The following is a 15,974-nucleotide window of genomic DNA, read 5'->3' on the forward strand; positions in this document are numbered from 1 at the left end:
CACACATGGAAAACACAGCTGCAGGTTCCATCCTTCTGTTCACACGCTGATGAGTTATGTTAACACATTGAATAAAGGATGTACACAACTAAATCCCACATCCTCCAATCTGCACGCCAGTCCTCACCAATTTGTCGATATCAGTTGGTTACAAGCCTGGAGAGTGCATGCACCAAGCTTCTCTGCTGATGCTGAGAGACCTGGTTGCAAGTGGTGGGCAGAAGGAGGGACATCCTATATTTGCAGAGGTAGGGCGGTGGGGGTGGGCAAGAGGCCCTCCAGACATATATCCAAAAGGTAGCGGGAGACAGCGGGGGACGAAGTCATTGCCAGGCGCACAGTAGCATGGACTTCGATGCAGTGCAGGAAGAAGTTCAATGCTTTGACATGAGTGGTCAAGGTGAGTGAGGTCAACTCTCAAATGAAGTCACCTACCAACTGCACCACGCACGACACCCCCATCACCCAGATACCAACAAACTCTTTCCATCAGTACTCAACTCTTCAAACCAGAGACTTCCTCTCACCCTTACACGTTACCACTGTTGCAAGCCGCCCACCAACAACTCACAGGTCACACACACTGGCAGCTATCAGCCATCACACAGACACACGTCCTGCTTTCTTGCAGGTGAAAGTGGCGCATATCAGGAGGCAGCAAGTGGCAGCGGCATTTAGCCCGTCGAGCCTGTTGCACCATTCAATGAAATCATGGTGGAGCTGTGACCGAGCTCCATATATCCGTCTTAGCCTCATATCCCTCAATAACATTGGTTCACAGAAATCTATTAATACCAGATTTAACAATCACAAGTGAGTTAGCATCAATTACCGTCTGAAGAAGAATGTTCCAAACGTCTCATTCTTTCCTTGCAGAAGCCGATGTGACGTGTGTGCAACATACCTGGAAAAAAGAAAATGTCTCATGATGTTGTGAAGATTGAAGCTGAATATGAATTTATCCCATTTCACACATTGTCATTAATGCAGAATGAAAATGCTCTTGGGCGGTAATCAAACCCCAGCTTTCTGTGTGGCAGGCAAGAATTCGACCACGAAAACATCAATGCCCGAGCGGCAGTTGGCTGCATGTGTCCACTTGGAAACCTGTCTGAAAGAAAATACAATCTTACAGACCGAAATTGAGGTTGTTTGATGAGAAACAAGTAACCATCCAGCTCTAGTGGCGCAATCGGTTAGCGCGCGGTACTTATATAACAGTATCACGCTCGAGCAATGCCGAGGTTGTGAGTTCGAGCCTCACCTGGAGCAGGTGAACCTTTTGCATCTGAATATTTCCACCGGAGTTCAAGGTCCAGCTGGTCTGTTCCAAAAACATCTCCTTCTTCGTGTTCTCATGTGGGCACTTTGGTTCCTCTGGTCGGCCGTATTGCAATAGCAGGTGTGAGTTTCGTTGTCAACAGGCGGGAGAAGGAGCGATTGGCGACAGCATGAAATGGCAAAGGAGGCGCCACGAGATCTGAAAATCTAAAAAACCGAACACACAATTCTTCTTTTCGTGAAACAGTCATTCTTCTGTTTGAAATGCCGTGTGGGAATATGGGGATCGGGCGGGAAAATAGAGTCGAGGTCGAAGATCAGCCATGAATGGCGAAACAGGCTCGAGGGGCCGTCAGGCCGACTCCGGCTCCTATTTATTATGTTCTTATGTAACAGCTGACACGCTCCTGGTTCCTTGGCTGTTTGTTTTGCAATGTCCCTCCCCGCCTATCCGCTTGATCCAGTTTGTTGCTCCCACTTTCAAATTCAACTTGTTTCACTTCCTGATAATGTGATAAAAATAGTGGAGTGCAGAAGGTTCATAACCCGCAGGAAGATCAACGGTGGAAGGAATGAAAGCAGCGATTTTGCTTCGACAACAATGACGAAACACTCACTTTTCCTTCATTTTTCTCTCAGAGTAAACTTTGGGGAAAGTGAAGCGAACTTGAGTGACTGTAAAATCACCAGGGGTTCTTGCTGCACAAGATGAAATTGGCGACATCGGCATCTGAGAGTCTGAAATGGTTAACATTGTTCCCGAGTTTCGGTGAGAGGCGGCACGGATTGATTTGTAGCGCTGAATGTCTCTGCATTCTACCGCCCACGTGGATGATGCTGGAAGTGTCTGCAAGGAGTGGATGGGGGTTAAAAAGTATCCAATTTACTCGAGCAAAGAAATCAGATCAGCCCAACTAAACTCCGTGTTAATCATCCAATTAACAAGGTGCAGATAAATGCACCAATCCAAATATTTCCAGATAACGATGGAAGAGACTCGCTTTGAAGCAGTTTAAACACTAAGCAATCTCTGTGCAAACAAGGGACGGGTGGTGTGAACGGGCAATCAGTGGTCTTTCGAAATGATCATCGACAGTCCGAATGTTTCTGGTAAAAATGTTGATCAGAGAAGAACAAAGTCCTTTTCTGAGAATGCTCACCTAAAGTCAACATATTGACACGCATCGTCTCTCCCGCAGTTGTTCCTCCGCTGGAGGACAAGAACTTGCCAGCTGTTTTTAATTTAACAGCCTGAAACAAGGATTTTGAACTCTGGACCCTCAGATCACGACTTTGCTGAGCTGATGCTTTACGGACTGAGCTATCCATGTTCACGGTTTTGTAACACTCCATCATAAAGATTCATGGTAGGTCTCTAAATTATCGCTTGTGGACGTCGAACTCGAGTGAGGGTCCGTTTGACAAAATTCTCAGTCATGTCTTAAGGAAAATCTTTGTTTGTTTTGAATCTGATGTGAGAAACATGGAGAGGTAACTCGTGAGTTTACAATTCTTCCTGTTTGTGCCAAATGTCTTGTCATTCGTTTGCACCAATTAAAAAAAACACTTTACCCAGTTGCTCAAAATCTAAACTTGTCCCACACGGGAGCTGGAAAAGGTCTCTCGATCTGTCAGCGGATCAACAACTGAAAACGGAATAATTCCACCCGTTACTCAGTGACACCGGGCAACACATTAACCTTCCGAATTTTCCGAAACGGCACTTCAAACAGAAGAATGTCTGTTTCACGAAAATAAGAATTGTGTGTTCGGTTATTCAGATTTAAGGATCTGGTGGCGCCTCCTTTGCCATTTCATGCTGTCGCCAATCGCTCCCTCTCCCGCCTATTAACAAATAAACTCACACCTGCTATTGCAATACGGCGGGCCAGAGGAACAGAAGTGCCCACATGAGAACACGAAGAAGGAGATGCTTCATGGAACAGACCAGCCGTGTCTTGAACTCGGGTGGAAGTGTTCAGAAGCAAAAGGTAAAACTGCGCCACGTGAGAGTTGAACTCACAACCTTGGGCCTGATACTGTTAAATAAGTCCCGCGCAGCTTACCGATTGCGCCACGAGAGCTGCATGCGATTGTTTTTCACATCAAACACCCTCATTTTCGGCCTGTGAGATTGTATATTCTTTCTGACAGGTTTCCAAGTGGAAACATGCAGCCAACTGCCGTTCGGCCATTGGTGTTTTCGTGGTCAAATTCTTGCCTGTCACACAGGAAGCAGAGGTTTGATTACCGCCCAATGCAGGAGCATTTTCATTCTGCATTCATGACATCGCGTGAATTGGGATAAATTCACAATCAGCTTCAATCTGCACACCATCTTGGGACATTTTATTTTCTCCACGTGTGTTGTGTTGAGGAAACCTCAGTATTTTGTCCTCTGGAGCTGAAACTTGCTTTGGAATTCAGTTAATCCTGCCTTCTGCATCGCTGAACAAATGTGAGAAGCAAATGAGTGAGTTTTCACCGTAAGTTGCGACACAGCCGTACTGGATTGGGATTTAAACCCGGAGACCTCTCGCACAAACAATCAGTGAAACCTCCGTAAGCGATAATTATACCCCAAGACCAAACAGCCGCCACGAACAAGGCCGTGCAACCAGTGTACAATTCGCAGCCACCCACAGCCGAACAGCCAGCCTTTCAGATCCCTTCTGTTCATCCAATCTCGTTTTCTATTCCGATGTTCAGCAATGTCAAGTTGAGCACCAACTATTTCAAGTCACCAATATTAGGCTCTCTTTACCACATTCGTTTTGAATGAACGACTTGTATTATCAAGTAAAACTTTGCAGAATTTACTGCTCTAAAGCGACATTGTCATCTGTCTCGGCATCCGCAGGTTATACACTGAACAACAAATATAATAAAATTGCTACTTTTTCACTGTGAGGGGGAAGAGAGATAAATGTGGAGACATCCGCTCCGAATTCAGCTGGGACGCAATTTTGCTTTTCCTACCGTCTCAGTCTTTCTTTCTTTACCCTTCTCTGTTGGTTTTGCAGGTTCGATCAGCCTTGGTCGTTCAAGGAAGCCTGAGAGGTCCATCAGGGGAAAATACAAAGAGTCAAGAGACTGAGACAGGGAGAGATAGAGAGATTAAAGTACAGGAAAAAAGAGTGTAATTGTCAACTTTTGCGAATCAGCAGAATTTAAGATGGAGCTGGGAACAATTCCTTCATGTATTTTGAAATCTTGCAAGAGATCGTTGGATTCCCAACTGAAAGTGCCCGCGTTGCGGAGAATCTTTCCGAGAGTTGGAAAGACGATTATTTCGCTTGAACCCAAACACTGAACATGCCTTGGAAAAGTGGATTAAATTATATGTCTAAAGCCTTAACCATTCAGCCATTTCTACACGGTTGTGCATCAGAATGCATACGGTTATCACAGGCGATCTGGCAGACTGCAAATTCTTTCAGACAGGTTTCCAAAGCGATATATGTAACCTGCTGCCGTTTAAACATTGAGGGTTAAGTGGGAGAAATCTCGCTTTCTTTGCAATTCAGTAGGTTTCGTTTCCCAGCCATTGCGGAAACTATTTGCATTAAGCACCCATGAGATTGCCTGAATTGGGATCAATTCAAACTCAGATTCAATCCACACACCATTTTGAGACGTTGTCTGTGCTGCCCGGATGTTGCGTCGATGAACACTTTGCATTCTGTCCTTTGGTTCTCAAACATGCTCTGAATATAAGTCAATTCTGCCATCGGGAACGCTGACACGATGTGAGAAACCAATTGGTGATTTTTATCCAAAATTGTGACACAGAGGGGGCTCGTCTGGCATTTGAACCAAATGCTGGTCTCTTCATTTGAGACTCTCCCATTTAAATCTCCATCGACGGGCTGAGTCTGAATAAATCCGTCAGCTTGTGATTCTTTGCGAGATAGCGGGAGATGTTGAGAAATGACCTGAAGATTTCCGTGGATACATTAACAGTGCACATTCTCATATATATTTGAAAATGGACTTTCACACAAACTTTCAACAATTTTTCTTTGTTGATCACAGCCTGCTGGAGGGAGGAGCGTATTGGGACATCCGGGTTTGTTGGAAAGACTGTGCTTGTGCGGGGAGCAAAGGACCAAATGGCGGAAGGGACCTTTTTGTTCCCCGAGTCCATCACAGCCTCAGACTGACGAAAGGAAGGAGAGGTTCGTGAAAAAATGGGCGAAGAGTAGTTATTGAGCAGATTTTGTTGGTAGGAGGGTCAGTTAGCAAGGTCACTTTTCAAAGTTCTGTCACTTCCTTTGCTGCTTCCAAACCGTTTGTTTATTTAATGTTTAAATCAACAGGGCCTAAATTAAACTTGTCTCTTCTCTCCGTTAAAATTGGATGACCCGCTGTGTGTGTATGTATTGTATGTTTTAGTTTAAAGCTCGGTTTTATCATAAACCGATGGACGTCAAAACCTGCCGTGGATGGAGGACGGGTTGATTTTCTTGAAGGGGCAAATCTCACTGGGCAGGAAATAGGACCTCCAGCCGAATGCACAGAAATAACTCCGTCAGTGAATAAAAATGACAATGTTCTAAGTGCAATTTAAACCCCCATCTACAGAAGAAATCGTGAAATAAACACTGCGTTTTAGATCGCTCGACCACCTGAGCCAATACTGGAGACAGCCTTCCTGACTGAAATCTGTGTGTGGGAGTTTGTCCTTTATCGATCCCCTTACGTGCGACGAGGCCCGGCAGGCGGCTGCCAGAAACGGCTCGGAATGGGACTCGCTTCACTCCGGCATCAGCGCCTGGTTTAGAAACGTTCTGGCTGCTGCTGTGACTCGGCCTCCCATACTCTGGGTGCTCTGTGGAGGTCAGTCCTTATTTATCTCTTCTGGGCCCGGCTCCAACTCTTCAATGTTGACGGGAGCGCGTCTGGTACCAAGTGAGACAGAACCGTGTGCAAATCACGACCCGAGTACATCGACTCGGTGACTGGCGATTGGTTTTATATTGGGTTATTGTTTAAGGTATGGGCTGTTCAAAGTTTGTGTAACAGTAATTATCATAATTATTTCCAGCTCCTCCTGCTCACTGGTGCTCGGTGCTTCACCCTGTGATTTACCCTCAGTCTCACTGTATCCTCTCGAGAGGGTGCATCTGGGCTGCTGATGGAAACGGTGAATCGGGTGCAGCAATAGACGCTTCGGAGTTACCAAGCTTACTGTCATATCCTTACTTCTTTAAATGATGGGAGACCTCACAATTAACAACAGCTGACATTTATGAAGCGCCTTTAACAGAATAAAATGTCCCAGGAGGCCATAATTTGAGGAGCACAGTGATCTCGGAAGGTTGTAGGGCTGGGGGTGGTTTCATCAATAGGGGGAGGCGAGGCCACGTCGGGATATGAACACAAGAATGAGGATTTTAACATCGAGGCATTGACGAACTGGGAGGCAATGTACGTGAGCGAGCACGGGGGTGATGGACAGTTTCAAAGCGAAGCAACGTGTGCAGGATTGGAGGGACAGTGCGACTCGGGATAATTGGCCTGGGGCAGTGAGAACATCTCTTGAGCATTAAGATATTCAGTAGCAAAAGAGGCAGGGAGGTGGGATCTTTGTGTTTATTTATCCTGGCATCTGCAAAATCCATCGTCTCTCAATGACCAACATCTTTCTCGCTGTTTTTGCTTCGAACATCTAATTCCCCGGCATCTGGAGGACCAGAGGAAGCTGGAGGAAAATAACAGACAGAAGCGGAAGGAGGTGGCAGGTGAAACTGGCAGAAAATGTGAGTGTCACTTGCTTCAAATGAGGCATGACAGGCCGGCGTTACCTTGCACCTTTCCAAGGAGATGCGTTGATCAGGTAGGTTTGTTTTGGAAATGGAAACAGTTACACCAGCAGCTTGTGATAGTATTTCCCCTCACTGTCCATTCCATGTTCATCCCTCCCCGCACTTGGTGATTTCATTCTCTGAACAAGTCTTTCGTGTTCTTCCAGTAAATGCCATTTTGTGCGATCAGCTTGTCTGTGGCGAAAGTGACGTCAATTTCAAAGGGACAAGTTGGAAAAGCAGCGTTGGTCGGCTTGCTTGCAGGAAAATTGCAGCAGGTTCCCTGGTGGTCTGGTGGTTCGGATTCAGATATAGGTCGGGTTGGTTTTCTGGAAGGAGCAAATCCACTCCCGACTCCTGGGTGCAGGGGTCACATTCTCTCATTTCCAGATTAAAAACCAAAGAAATTTTCACTCATTCCGGACTTCTTTAAATGCTTCTGGAGGGCTGAGCGACTGGGATACAATCTTCCAGGTATTACCTGCCCATGTGCTCGGTGGATGTGGAGCTTTGAACGGGCCGCGGTTGCTTGTTTCCCATGGAGGGGCAGTAATGCGATGTCAGAGGCTGCATTCACTGCTTTCCGCCGGCAGCGGGTGATTGGAGAGAGCGGGACCGGACAGACGGCCTCAATGTTACTGCTTGTCACGGCCTCACTCACTCCGGGGGCTGAGGAACAGAGTAAAACTGATGGCTTTGTTGCCTCGGCTGTCACTGTTTCCATTTCCAAAATACACCTACCTGATAAACGCATCTCCTTGGAAAGCTGCAAGGTAACGCCGGCCTGTCATGCCTCATTTGAAACAAGTCACACTCACATTTTCTGCCAGTTTCACCTTCCACCTCCTTCCGCTTCTGTCTGTTATTTTCCTCCAGCTTCCTCTGCTCCTCCAGATGCCGGGGAATTAGATGTTCGAAGGAAATACAGCGACTGAAAATAAAACCTTACCAGGAAAGCAGGGAGAGGGGAAGAAAGATATTGGTCATTGAGAAACGATGGATTTTGCAGATGCCAGAATAATTAGACACACAGATCTCATCTCCCTGCCTCTTTCAGCTGCTGAATATCTTAATGCTCAAGAGATGTTCTCACTGCCCCAGGCCAATTATCCCGAGTCGCATTGTCCCTCCAATCCTGCACACTTTGCTTAGCTTTGAAACTGTCCACCACCCCTGCGCTTGCTCACCCACATTGGTTCCCGGTGCGCCAATGTTCTATTTAAAATTCTCATCCTTGTGTTCAGGTCCCTCCGTGGCTTCTCCTCTCCCTATCGCTGTCACCTCCCACAGTCCTACAACTTTCCGAGATCACTGCGTTCCTCAAATTATGGCCTCCTGTGAACCCCTGATATTAATCGCTCCACAATTGGCGGTCTTGCCTTCAGCTGCCTGGGCCCAAACTCCGGAATACCCGACTTAAACCCCTCCGTCTCTCTCTCCTCCTTTATGACGCTCATCACAACCGACCTTTTTTCACTAAGTTTTAGTTCACCTGTCCGAATATCTCCTTTTGTGGATCTGTGTCAAGTTTTATCTGATTACGCTCCTGTGAAGCGCCTTGGGACATTTTATTATGTTAAAGGCGCGATATAAATGTAAGTTGTTGTTAATTGTAAGGTCTCCCATCATTTAAAGAATTAAGGATACGTTAGTAAGCTTGGTAACTCCGAAGCGTCTATTGCTGCACCCGATTCCCCGTTTCCATCAGCAGCCCAGATGCACCCTCTCGAGAGGATGTATACAGTGAGACTGAGGGTAAATCACAGGGTGAAGCACCGAGCACCAGTGAGCAGGAGGAGCTGGAAATAATTATGATAATTACTATTACACAAACTTTGAACAGCCCATACCTTAAACAATAACCCAATATAAAACCAATCGCGAGTCCCCGAGTCGATGTACTCGGGTCGTGATTTGCACACGGTTCTGACTCACTTGGTACCAGACGCGCTACCGTCAACAGCAAAGGGTTGGAGCCGGATCCAGAAGAGAGAAATCAGGACTGACCTCCATGGATCACCCAGAGTATGGGAGGCCGAGTAACAGCAGCAGCCAGAGCGGTTTTTAAACCAGCTGCTGATGCCGGAGTGAAGCGAGTCCCATTCGTAGCCGTGTCTGCCAACCGCCTGCCGGGTCTGTTCACACTGAAGGGGTCCGATTCAGGACTCACTCCCACACACAGACTTCAGTCAAGAAGGCTGTCTCCAGTATTGGTTCTGGTGGTCGAGCGATCGAAAGCGCAATGTTCCATTCACGATTTCTTCTTTAGATGTGGGTTTAAATTGCACTTAGAATATTGTCATTTTTATTCACTCACGGAGTTATTTCTGTGCATTCGGCTGGAGGTCGCTTTTTCCTTCCCAGTGAGATTTGCCCCTTCCCGAAAGTCAACCCGTCCTCCTCCCACCGCAGGTTCTGATGTCCATCGGTTTATGGTAAAACTGAGCTTTAAACAAAAATATAAAATGCAAAAACACACGGTGGGTCATTCAATATAAGCGGAGAGAAGAGACAAATTTACTTCAGGCTCGACTGATTTAAACATTAAATAAACAAACGGTTTGTAAATCGCAAAGGAAGTGGCAGAACTGGGAAAAGTGACCTTGATAACTGACCCTCCCACCTTCAAAATCTACTCAGTAACAACTTCTTCGCCCATTTTTTCACGAACCTCCCCTTCCTATCGTCAGTCTGAGGCTGTGATGGACTCGGGACCGAACAGGTTCCCTCGGCCATTTGGCCCTTTGCTCCCCGCACAAGCACAGTCTTTCCAACGAACCCGGTTGTGGCAATGCGCTCCTCCCTCCAGCAGCGTGTGATCTACAAATAAAAAGGGTTGAAAGTCGATGTGAAAGTCCATTATCTAATGTATGTGAGAATGTGCACTATTAATAAATCGAGGGAAATCTTCAGCTCATTTCTCAACATCTCCCGCTCTCTCGCAAAGAATCACAAGCTGACGGACTTATTCAGACTCAGCCCGTAGATGGAGATTTAAATGGGAGGGTCTCCAATGACAGACGAGCATCAGGTTCAAATGCCTGACGATCCCCCTCTGTGTCACTATTTCAGTCAAAAACCACCAATTGGTTTCTCACATCGTTTCAGCGTTGCCGATGGCAGAATTGATTCATATTCAGAGCATGTTTGAGAACCAAAGGACAGAATGTAAAGGGTTTGTGGACACAACATACGGGCAGAACAGAAAATGTCTCAGGATGGTGTGTAGACTGAATCGGAATATTAATTGATCCCAATTCAGGCAATCTCATGGGTGCACAATGCAAAAAGTTTCTGTAATGGCCGGGAATCGAATCCAACTGACTTGCAAAAGAAGTGAGATTTCTCCCGCTTAAACATCAATGCCTGAACGGCAACAAAATACATATGTTCTTTGGAAACCTGTCTGAAAGAATTTACAGTCTGCCAGATCGCCTGTGATAACCGTACGCATTCTAATGTACACTCGTGCAGCAATGGTTGAATGGTTAAGCCGTCGGACTTGTAATCTAATGGGGTTTTCCTCGGGATTTTCGCATTCTCCTTGCATCGCAACTGTTTGAGTTCAAACGAAATGATCACTTTTCCTACTCGAGGAGAGATACTCCGCAACATGGACACTTTGAATTGAAAGCCCGATGGTCCCTTGTAAGATTTCAAAATACATGAAGGAATTGTTCCCAGCTCCATCTTAAATTCTGCGAATTCGCAAAAGTTGACATTTACACTCTTTTTCCCTGTCCTTTAATCTCTCAATCTCTCCCTGTCTCAGTCTCTTGACTCTTTGTATTTTCCCCTGATGGACTTCTCAGGCTTCCTTGAACGGCCAAGGCTGATCGAACCTGCAAAACCAACAGAGAAGGGTAAAGAAAGAAATACTGAGACGGTAGAAGAAGCAAAAGTGCATCCCAGATGATGAATTCGAAGCTAATGTCTCCACATTTATCTCTCTTCTCCCTTACAGTGAAAAATGAGCAATTTTATTATACTTATGGTTCAGTGTAAAACCTGCGGATGCCGAGACAGATGACAATGTAGCTTCAGAGCAGTAAATTCTGCAAAGTTTAACTTGATAACACAAGTCGTTCATTCGAAACGAATGTGGGAAAGAGAGCCGAATGTTGGTGACTTGAAATAGTTGGTGCTCAACTTGACACTGCTGAACATCGGAACAGAAAACGAGTTTGGAGGAACAGAAGTGGCCTGAAAGGCTGGCTGGTTGGCTGTGGGTGTTTGCGAATTGTGCACTGGTTGCACGAACCTATTTGTGGTGGCTGTTTTGTCGAGGGGTATTATTCTCGCTGCGGGCGGTTTTGCTGATACTTTATGCGAGAGGTCCCGGGTTCAAATCCCAATCGAGCGGTGTTCTGGCGCCACTTTTGTTGAAAATTCACTCATTTGCTTCTCACATCGTTTCAGCGATGCAGAAGGCAGGATTGACTTAATTCCAGAGCCTGTTTCAGCTCTCGAGGACAGAATGACGAGGTTTCGTCAACGCAACACACGTGGAGAAAAGAAAAAGTCTCAAGATGTTGTGCAGATTGAAGCTGAATATGAATTTATCCCAATTCACGCGATTTCATGAATACCGAATGAAAATGCTCTTGCATTGGGCGGTAATCGAACCCCAGCTTCCTGTGAGGCAGGCGAGAATTCGACCAATAAATCACCAATGGCAGAACGGCAGTTTGCTGCATGTGTTCACTTGGAAACAGACTGGAAGAACAGAGAGTCTCACAGGCCGCAAATGAGGCTGTTTGCTGTGCCCATGACTTATATGGGGCTCCAGTAGCGCAATCGGTTAGCGCGCGGTACTTATATAACAGTATCTGGCTTGAGCAATGCCGAGGTTGTGAGTTCGATCCTCACCTGGAGCAATTTTAATTTTTGCTTCTGAACATTTCCAACCGAGTTCAAGATTCAGCTGGTGTGTTCCATGAAGCATCTCCTTCTTCGTGTTCTCCTGTGGGCACTGAGGGCTCTCTGGCCGGCCGTATGACAATAGCAGGTGTGAGTTTATTTGTGAATAGGCGGGAGATGGACGATTGGCGTCAAAATGAAATGGCAAAGGAGGCGGCACGAGATCTTTAAATTTAATGAACCGAACACACAATTCTTCTTTTCGTGAAACAGACATTCTTCTGTTTGAAATGTCGTGTCGGAAAATTCGGAAGGTTAATGTGTTTCCCGGTGTCACTGAGTAACGGGTGGAATTATTCCGCTTTCAGTTGTTGATCCTCTGACAGGTCGGGAGACCTTTTCCTGCTCCCGTGTGGGACAAGTTCAGCTTTTGAGGCACTGGGTGAAGTGTTTTTTAATTAGTGCGAACGGATGACAGGACATTTGGCACAAACATGAGAATTGTAAACTCACGAGTTTCCTCTCCATGTTTCTCACATCAGGTTCAACACAAGCAAGGATTCTCTCAAAACGTTACTGAGAATTTTGCAAAACGGACCCAATTTCGACGTCCTCAAGGGAAAATTCAGAGACCAACCATGAATCTGCATGATGAAAGCGTAAACATCGGGCGGCCTGGAAAGCTCAGTCGGTGGAACATCAGACTTTTTAGCAAAGTAGTGATCTGAGGGTCCAGGGTGCAAGTTCCTGCTCAGGCGATCAATTTTAGAACAGCTGGCAAGTTCTGCCTTTCCAGCGGAATAATAACTGTGGGAGAGTCGATCCCTGCGATGTTTTGTCAATATGTTGACCATTGTTGAGCATTCTCAGAAAAGGGCTTTGTTCTTCTCTGATCATTATTTTACCAGAAACATTTGGACAGTGGAATATCAGTTGGAAAGACCACTGATTGCCCGTTTACACCACCCGTCCCTTGGATGTGCAGAGATTGCTTTGTGTCGAAACTGCTTCAAAGTGAGTCTCTTCCATAGTTACCTGGAAATGTTTGGATTGGTGCAGTTATCTGCAGCTTATTAATTGGATGATGAACAGCGAGTTTAGTTGGGCTGATCTGATTTCTTTGCTCGAATCAATTAGGAACAAAGGAATATTGGAACAGGAGAAGGCCATTCAGCCCCTCGTGCCTGCTCCACCATTTGATAAGATCATGGCTGATCTGTGAACTAATTCCTTATACCTGCCTTTGGCCCATATGCCTTAATACCTTTGTTTGCCAAAAAGCTCTCTCTCTCAGATTTAAATTTAGCAATTGAGCGAGCATCAATTGGCTTTTGCAGAAGAGAGTTCCAAACCTCTACCACCCTTTGTGTGTCGAAATGATTTCTAATCTCATTCCTCAAAGGTCTGGCTCTAATTTTTAGACTGTGCCCCTTTCTCCGAGAATCCCCAACCAGCGGAAATAGTTTCTCTCTATCCACCCGATATGTTCCCCTTAATATCTGATAAACTTCGATCAGATCACGCCTTGACCTTCTAAACTCTGGAGAATACAACCCCAATTTGTGTAATCTCTCCTCGTAACTTAATCCTTGAAGTCCGGTTATCATTTTAGTAATCCTACCCTGCACACCCTCCAAGGCCAATATGTCCTTCCGAAGGTGCGGTGCCCAGAGCTGCTCACATTACTCCAGGTGCGTTCGAACCACGGCTTTGTACAGCTGCAGAATAATTTCTGACCGCTTGTACTCCAGTCCTCTCGATATAAAGGCCAGCATTCCATTAGCCTTATTGATTATTTTCTGCACCTGTTCATGACACTTCAATGATCTGTGGACCTGAGCCCCAAAGTCCCTTTGGACATCCACTGTTCTTAACGTTTTACCATTTAGATTGTAATCTGTTCTATCATTTTTTGATACAAAGTTGATGACCTCACATTTGCCGATATTGTATTCCATTTGCCACAGTTTTGTCCATTCATTTAATCTATCAATATCCCTTTTTATTTTTATGTTTTCATCTATACTGCTTACAATGCCACCACTCATTCTGTCATCGGCAAATTAGATGAGACTTTCCATTCCTTCATTTAAGTCGTTAATAAATATTGTGAATTGTTGAAGCCCGAAGACAGATCCCTGCGGGACTCCACTCGTCACATCCTGCCAATGTAAGTACCTCCCCATTATCCCTACTCTCTGTCGCCTTTCGCTCAGCCAACTTCCGAACCAAGTCCGTATTTTTCCCTCGATTCCATGGGCTTCTATCCAAACTAACAGTCTCTTATGTGGGACTTAATCAAATGCCTTCTGGAAGTGCATATAAATAACATCCATTGACACTCCCCATCTGGTCCTGGGGATTTGTCACTCTTTAGTGCTATTATTTTGTTCATTACTGTTATTTTACTTATATTAATTTCATTGAGTCCCTGTCCCCGATTCAATATTAGTTTTCTTGGGATTTCCAGGATGCTATCCTCTTTTCCTATTGTAAATACTGACGCAAAATAATGAATCAACACGAATATAACTCTAAAAGTTCTTCGTATTGGTTTTGATATCCCTTGCAAGCTTCTTTTCATACTCTCTTTTTGTAGCTCTTACTATCTGTTTTGTGACCCTGTGTTGATCTTTGTATCTTTCCCATTCGCTGGGATCTGTGCCATTTGTTGCTTTTTTTGTACGCCCTTTCCTTATGTCTTATACTGTCCCTTACCTCTTCAGTTGTCCATGGCTGGTTTGTTTTGGCAAGGAGAGTTGTTGCCCCTCAGGGGTATAAACTGATTCTGCATCACGTTAAATGCTTCTTAAAACATTTCCCACTGATCATCAGTCGTTTTACCCATTAATAGATTTGCCCAGTTTACTGTGGACAGTCTCTGTCTCATCACATTGAAGTGATGAGACAGAGACTGTCCATATTACATTGAACTCGATCATGTTATGATCGCTTTTGGATAGATGTTCACGAACAGTCAAGCTTTTAACTAAATCTGGTTCATTTCGCATGACAATATCTCGAATGGCTTGCCCCCTTGTTGTCTCTTGGACATCCTGCTGTCGAAAACTATCCCGGACACACTTATTAAATTCACTACCTTTCTGCACCTGTCTGGAGCAGCAATTTGTTATCGGCCGCGTGGTCCAATGGATAAAGCCTCTGATTTCGGTATTAATCGAGTTGTTATCAAAAGAAAGCAGGTTCGAGTCCTGTCGCGGTCGTTTTACTCGCTGTGTGAAAATTTGTCCGATGTGCGCCCCAACTGTTTTGCACCCGACCGTTTCGAACAGTCTGATGGAACCGAAATCCCGAAATTACTTTCCTTTCCTAAATTGACTCCACATTTTCAACATTGTCGATCTGGGTACACGGGCAGGACATAGTTTAAAAGTGACATTATTTCTAGTGTTGGGATTCAGAATGGTCGGCGAATCCATTGTGCTCTGAACGTTTGGGTCCGAATCCCATCCGTGTCGTTATTGTATTGAACTTTTGTTACGGTCCCACGCAAGTTTCGTACAACAAAAATGGGCTTGAAAGCTATTAATACCAATCCGACACCGGTATTTTAAGTCTGTATCCCTGGATTGTTCATATTTTGTTGAAATGGAGATGGACAACTTGTCTTACCAAGTCAGGCTTTCTCAAATTTAAATGCTCTGAAGCAAAATTGCCGTTTGTCTGAGAATAGATACACCAGGTTGACTCGCGCAAATACACTTTTCCTAATGTAAAACACACACACATTAAACTATTGTGCAGTATTTGTAGGAGGTCACCCACGGGAGGAGGTCAGGGCCTGGTGTATCACAGACATTACTCACCAACATTTTGTGGGAAGAGATGAGAAATGTAATAGGACAAGACCAGATAGTCTGGAGAGAGGAAGAGTGTGGGAGTGCAACAGGATAAATAGAGCCAGATATAAGTTGTACTGACAGGGGATAAGGAAGAGAAGATCATGACTGATACCCATTGTTCCCATTCAGAGACCGATGAACAAAAGAAAGATGTTGTTGCGCA

General features: G+C 45.2%; 2 non-coding genes across 2 annotated transcripts; both read left to right on the plus strand.

Moving 5' to 3' along the window:
• The first annotated feature begins 1,177 nt into the window (after nucleotides 1-1,177).
• trnai-uau (transfer RNA isoleucine (anticodon UAU)) lies at nucleotides 1,178-1,272 on the plus strand. Its single transcript has 2 exons — nucleotides 1,178-1,215; nucleotides 1,237-1,272. It is a non-coding gene; the product is annotated as a tRNA-Ile (tRNA).
• A 10,598-nt stretch (nucleotides 1,273-11,870) lies between these two features.
• trnai-uau (transfer RNA isoleucine (anticodon UAU)) lies at nucleotides 11,871-11,965 on the plus strand. Its single transcript has 2 exons — nucleotides 11,871-11,908; nucleotides 11,930-11,965. It is a non-coding gene; the product is annotated as a tRNA-Ile (tRNA).
• Nucleotides 11,966-15,974: the final 4,009 nt, after the last annotated feature.

The sequence above is a fragment of the Heptranchias perlo genome, chromosome X, assembly GCF_035084215.1.
Source record: "Heptranchias perlo isolate sHepPer1 chromosome X, sHepPer1.hap1, whole genome shotgun sequence".
Classification (NCBI taxonomy): domain Eukaryota; kingdom Metazoa; phylum Chordata; class Chondrichthyes; order Hexanchiformes; family Hexanchidae; genus Heptranchias; species Heptranchias perlo.